The sequence below is a fragment of the Protopterus annectens genome, chromosome 2.part2 (genome assembly GCF_019279795.1).
Source record: "Protopterus annectens isolate FY-2018-M chromosome 2.part2, PAN1.0, whole genome shotgun sequence".
Lineage (NCBI taxonomy): Eukaryota > Metazoa > Chordata > Ceratodontiformes > Protopteridae > Protopterus > Protopterus annectens.
The window spans coordinates 140,508,836-140,515,153 of NC_056730.1; the positions used below are offsets into that span (position 1 = coordinate 140,508,836).

Genomic DNA, 6,318 nt, shown 5'->3' on the forward strand with positions numbered 1-6,318 from the left:
TTATTGCAGGCTACATTTTTCCATATTTATAGGTTCATAGGTTCATACTAGGCTATCTGCCCTAGGGCATTTATAAGCCTAGCCAGAGTGTGTGTGGCTTTCACCACCCCTTAGGATGAGAATACTATACCCATTAGTTTGCTGTGCCTCTGTCCAGCAGTGACACACAGATGATTCCCTGGGTAAACCTACGATCTCCCATCCACACGTCAAGATTTCTCTTGAACAGAGTCAGTGAGGGGCTCTGCCTCACATGGACTGGGATTCTGTTCCATAGTGTAGGGAGTCTCTGGGTGATGAATCTGTCCCTCCAGGACGTCCTATTTATATCCGTGTTGAGGTTTAAGTCTCTTGCTCTCGTGGCTCTGGTGGATTTGGATTTTTTGAGGTGGAGCATGTCCATTAATTCCGGGTTGGACATGGCCTTGTATGTCAGGCACAGATCACCTCTGAGCAGACGGTATGCGACTGAATAGAGCTGGAGTTTCTTCAGTCGGGCAGCGTATGACATATGTTTGAGCCCCTTTATCCTTTTGGTGAGGAACTTTTGGGGTCTTTCCAACTGCTGCAGGTGTCGGGTAAGGTACATTCAATGGGGCGTTGTACTCAATCATTGGTTTGATAAGTGAAGAGTACAGGGTACAATGACCTCTCCTGATCTGGATGTGAATCCCTTCATGATCAGGTGGGCAATGTAGAAGGTCTTCCTAACCACTTTGGCAATGTGAGTGTCAAAAGAGAGGTTACTGTCAACTTGGGTCCCCAGGTCCCTGATAACTTCTTCCATGTTTAATGGATTACCACCTATGTGGTAATTAGGGGTTACCTTGTTTTTCCCAAAGGGTATGACTATACATTTTTTGGCATTTAGCTTAAGGCCATGGCTCTGGCACCAGTTATCCATTTCTATGAGACCTCTCTGGAGGATGTCTGTGTCTGATGGAGTGTCAATTATGGTGCCCAGTTTGCAGTCCTCTGCAAATTTTGTCAGCCACAATCCCCTTATGTTTGCCTGCACTTCAGAAAAATAAATGCCGAGCAAGAGGGGGCACAGGACTGAGCCCTGTGGGACACCGCTCGTGACCGGCTTAGAGTCTGACATGGCACCAGCAACTCTAACCCTGTGGGTTCTGTCCTTGAGCCAGTTTGCAACCCATCTTGTGACATATGGGTTTACATCTAAGCTGGCGAGCTTTTCTATGATGCCCGAGTGGGGTATTGTGTCAAACGCTTTTGCTAGGTGAAGGTAGGCTGTGTGAACTGCCTTACCCTCATCAATGGCCTTAGTGACTGTTTTGAAAAAGTCGACCAAGTTCAAGAGGCAGGATCTGCCCTTGACAAAGCCAAATTGGGTAGGATCCAGTGTCTGTAGGTCCCCAATGTCTTTATTTATGAGTTCCATTATGATCCTCTCCATAGCTTTGCAGACAAGGCTCGTCAAGCTTATGGGGCGGTAATTTCCAGGGTCCGTAGAAGCACCGCCTTTGTGGAGTGGGATCACAGTTGCCGTACGCCATTCTTTGGGTACGTATCCTGTAGTAAGTCTAAGATTAAACAGCAGCCTTATGTGTGGGTTTAGTTCCTCATTGAGTTCATGTAGCACACAGCCGGGGACAGCGTCCGGTCCCATTGATGCTGTGTTTTTTGCTTTAGAGAGAGCAGCTCTCACCTGGGCATCTGAGATGTTTGGGAGGCTAGACTCTGGTGGGATAGATATTTCTCCTTTTGGGGAGGGAGGGAGAAATTTGCACTGAACCTGTCTGCCAGTATGTTGGCAATGTCTGTGGGTTCAGTGATTTTTGTATCATTTTGGACTAATTCTGAGCATATCTGGGAGTTTCCACCCAGGTTTCTAACATAGCTAAAGAAGGCCTTATGATTGTCTTTTGTGTCTTTAGCGATTTTTCTCTCAAAGTTGGCCTTGGATGATTTTATGAGTGATCGTAGTTTTTCGCTAGTATTGATCAGAGATGCCTTCCCTTTTAGGGATTTTGCTCTGTCATGTAGTAGCTTTCTCCTCTTGTTGTAGAGTTTGTTTATGGCTGGGGTCCACCAGACCGGGCGCCTGCCTTTGGTGGAAAGGGTCTTGATTTTATTAGGGATTGCTTGATCCATACATTCCTGGAGGTGTTCGTAGAAGGCATTTGTAAGGGTTTCAGCAGCGTGGGTTGTGGTTTCCACTGGCTCGGGGCCCTTGAAGGATACCACTCCAGTCTTAAGAAGTGTGAAGTTTGCTTTTGAGAAGTTCTTCACTGTGGTCTTTTTTGCTGGGGTTGGGGGCGGGATGTGGATCTCCAGTGGGATTAATTTATGGTCTGATCTCACCAATGAGGGATATACTTCCGGTGTGGAGCATTTTGTCCCCATGTTTGTGATGATCAGGTCTAGTATATTTTCTCCTATTGTGGGAATGGTGACTAGTTGTTCCATAGCATTTGAGTTTATGAACTCCAGGAACCTTTGGGCTAGGGTGTTGGGGCTTGAGTAATGTTCCCAGTCTATGTTTGGGTAGTTGAAGTCACCCAGTATGATGGTGTTTGGAGAGACATTCATACTCTCCAGTGTCTTCAGGAAGGCTGTGTGGGTTTCCTGAGTTTGAGAGGGTGGTCTGTAGCATGCTACAAACTGTAGGGCAGTTTTACCTATGGTTAATTGCACCTGGATGGTCTCCGATGCTTCGTGCGTTGCCACTAACCTGGAGGTGTGGGTATCCTTTATGAATATGGATACTCCCCTCCTTTTGTGGTTCGGTCCGGATTTTGGGGCCGGAACGCATGATATGAGGTATAACCTGACAGTGCTGGGGTGCTCTCAGGAGCCTTGAACCAGGTTTCAGTCACAGCACAGACATCGATGTTCTCCATCCTGAGGAGGGCTTCGAGGGCGTGCATCTTGAGGTTTAGACTTCTGGCATTGAGCAGTATTACCCTTAGTTTTTTCCATTTTGTTTTCTAGGGCGGTAGGTTTATCATTTGAGCCTTGCCTAAAAAGGCACTATGGGGGTGGCATGAGCCTTTGCCAATATCTGGAAGCCCAGGGTGACAGATGCAAGCCGCCTCATGAAGCAGCGTAGCTTGTCAAGCATGTCATCCCAGGCAGACAGACATTGGATCCCCTTAGAATGACACCAGTAATTAAGCCAATTATTAAAGCTGATCATTTTGTCTCTGTATTGTGGCAACATTCTTGGTGAGGGTAGGATACTGCTCAGGGTCAGGGTCATACTGGCCTGGGCTACATAATCTGAGAGCTCCTCTATGTCTCTTTTCATGTAGTCCAGGGAGGTACGTCTCAGGTCGTTCACACCGGCATGGACAATGACTGAGTCATACTTGTGCTTGCTGTGGAGTGACCTGAGTGCTTGTGTTATGTGGCGGATTCTAGCGCCCGACAGGCAGCTTACTGTGATCTTTTCCTTGTTCAGTCTTTTGAGTGGGATGTCAGTGTGTCTGACTATGGAGTCACCTATAACACGTGTGTCTGGCATTGTGTTTGGCCTTAAGGGCTGTGACTGTTTAGCACACTGACTTTGAGAGCTATGTGTTGCATGTCTTATGTCTTGAGGTGGCAGTTGCTTGGGTGTCTGCTTTGGAGGCCTCTGTAGTTTTGGTAGATTTTTGATCAGTGCCTCCGAGTATGTCTTTGTGTGTTTATGTGTTTGTTTTGCAGTTGTGATAGTTCTATGTGAAACTGGGTTTGTGGTGTGCGTGGTTTCCTTCTCCTCCTGTCTGGTCTTGCCAGTCCTGAGTTGAGAGAGCTCAGCCTCATCTTTACAGCGTCTCTTTTTTTTTAAATGTCAGGAATCTTTCACTTGAGTAAGAGGTCTCTTATGCAAGTGGGGATTCCAAGAGAACATTCAAAAGTCTTTAACTCTTTCACATAGAATTGTGTTCCTGGGGGCTAGACATGTCAGTTCAAAGTGTTTTTCTTCCACAGGAAAAATAGATCTAATTCTAAGTTTTCCACTCAGACTTTTTTTGTCACTGCAAAGGAATACCTCAGGATATTGGATCTCATGACATCTGTGATTCTCATGGTACCCCTTGCAAGACTCCACATAAGAAAGATACAATGATATTTAAAATCTTTTTGGTCCCAGCACCAGCATCCTTTATCCTTTCAAATCCCAGTGCTAGGGTTTGTCAGAAAGGAAATTATGTGGTGGAGAGAGCAAATATCCTTAAGCCCAAGTCTCCCCTTCTCCTTCCTGGTTCCAAGCAATCCATCACCACAGTCACCTCTGACTTTGCTTTGGGAGGGATAAAAGTGCAAAGTGTGTAGGACACCAAAGACAGACACAAGCACATAAATATAAAAGAGATGCTTGCCCTGATCAAAGCACTCCACTCATTGAATTGTCTTTGGTCCCCAGGACCTCTTCAAGTTGTTACAGATAATACCATGGTCATGTGGTACATCAACAAACAGAGGAACCAGGTCATACCACTTTGCAGACTAGCTGTCATAGTTTGGGATATAGCTTCACAGTGCAGTCTCACTCTGCAGGCATCCTAAATTCTGTTTGAGCAAAACTGTGTAGCAGACGAGCTGAACAGAACAACGACAGACACTCATGAATGGTGGCTAGATCAGAGGACTTGATCCATCTGTGGAGAGTTCCTAAAATAGATCTATTTACATCCTCTCTGAACAATCAGCTAGAAAGATTCTGCTCTAGGACTCCATACAAAAAGGCCTGGAAAACAGATGCCTTTTCATTTCCTTGGAAGTAGTGCTCCTGTATGTTTTCCACCCTTTCCACTGATATCCAGGGTACTTCTGGAGATTCAGAAGGAATATCCCAAGATCACTGTGATGACTCCCTTCTGGCCCAGGCAACAGTGGTTCTCCCTTCTTTTGGAAAGGCCTGGGTCAAGTACCACAAGCTTCCTCACAGACTGGATCTACTCAGACAAGATCAGGGGAGTTTGATACTCCCCAAAGCCAGTCAACTTTGACAACCTGAATTATGATGATGAATGTCAAGATTCTCTGCTTGTCTTATTTTGATTAGGATGGTAGGTCATGTGATCTTTTTGTTTACACTCAGGCAGCTTTTAGTGTATGAGCTCAGGTTTCAGTACTTTGGGGGAAGGGTAACTAACACTTCAGGAAATGCTAACAGTTTCCTCTGTGTGCTCCTTTTATCTGCAGCCCCATGCTGACAGGAAACATTTAGCAGTCTTTGAAATGTATTGAAGTAGTGCTTATATGAGCTACTTTTTTTCCCAGGCAGGCACAGCAGTGAACTTTTTTAAATATTTTCTGCAACATAGTTTCTTGGTTGTTTGGATTTAATGATGATGGAAACAGATGCAGTGGATGTGTTTTGTTGTATTGTCTGGAGCAGTGCTGTTCATTTCCTAATCTAACTGCTCATTGAGATGCTTTTTACATATATGTCTCTTTGTTTGTTGCAGTGATGGGTCCTGCTGTTATATGGGAAAAGGGCACAACAATTATGGCAGATGTCCAAATGTGAATAGTACAGGAAGCATTACTGCTGATAGAGGGCGAATAACCAGAATGTGTCAAGAAAAGGAACAGAAAGTACAGTGCTTTCAACTGAGATAATCTGTTGTAGACATTACAGCAATACACAAAACAGTCTACAAGTAATGAACCAAAAACAGCCAGAAGAGATGGTTCAAATGTAGACAGAATTAACTTTCCAGTACAAAGTAAAGATCCAAAAAAGTGTCACCTGTTTACTTGTTGGACTTATATGCAGATTACGTCTTTGTAGAGCAACTTGAGTAAGGTCTGCATTTATTGAATTTCTGAGTCTCTTATTTTCTTTGCCAGTGGTTTGAAATGTAACACAAATAAGAAAGGGGAAAGAGGATACCCCTGTCTCATTCCTTTTTTCAGACACACCATATCAGAGAAAAACCCTTGCCTCCAATCCCTCATATCCTCCTAAATAACCTTATTATTGTATCAGGGAATGCAAATGCTTCCATTGCCCTTCTTTCATCTTATTCTGTCAAATACTTTTTCTGCAGTAAGACCTACCAACAGTATCGGTATTTTCTTACATCCTGCTTCCCTCTGGATCATCATTTTTCTATTAATGTTCTCAAATGTTTCCCTCCCTCCACAAAACCACATTGATCCATATTTGTCAAGACTGGCAATACCTTTGCCATTCATGTAGCCATTATAGACATAAACACTTTATAATTATGGTTTAAAATTGAAATTGGCCTATATGAAGCAGAACTTGTTTAGGTTTTGCAGTCACCACAGCTTTTGTTTCCATGACGTTAGTGCTTCCCCTCCTTTTAAAATACCATTAAACAAAACCTTACAGATTAT

The 6,318-nt window shown here is 44.2% G+C and overlaps 1 long non-coding RNA gene across 1 annotated transcript in view; it reads left to right on the top strand.

The window, feature by feature from the left end:
- LOC122795568 overlaps positions 1 to 6,090 on the top strand; it is an 82,582-nt gene extending 76,492 nt beyond the window's left edge. The window contains exon 3 of the long non-coding RNA XR_006363829.1: positions 5,421 to 6,090. This is a non-coding gene — a long non-coding RNA (uncharacterized LOC122795568). The remainder of the gene's footprint in view (positions 1 to 5,420) is intronic.
- Positions 6,091 to 6,318: the final 228 nt, after the last annotated feature.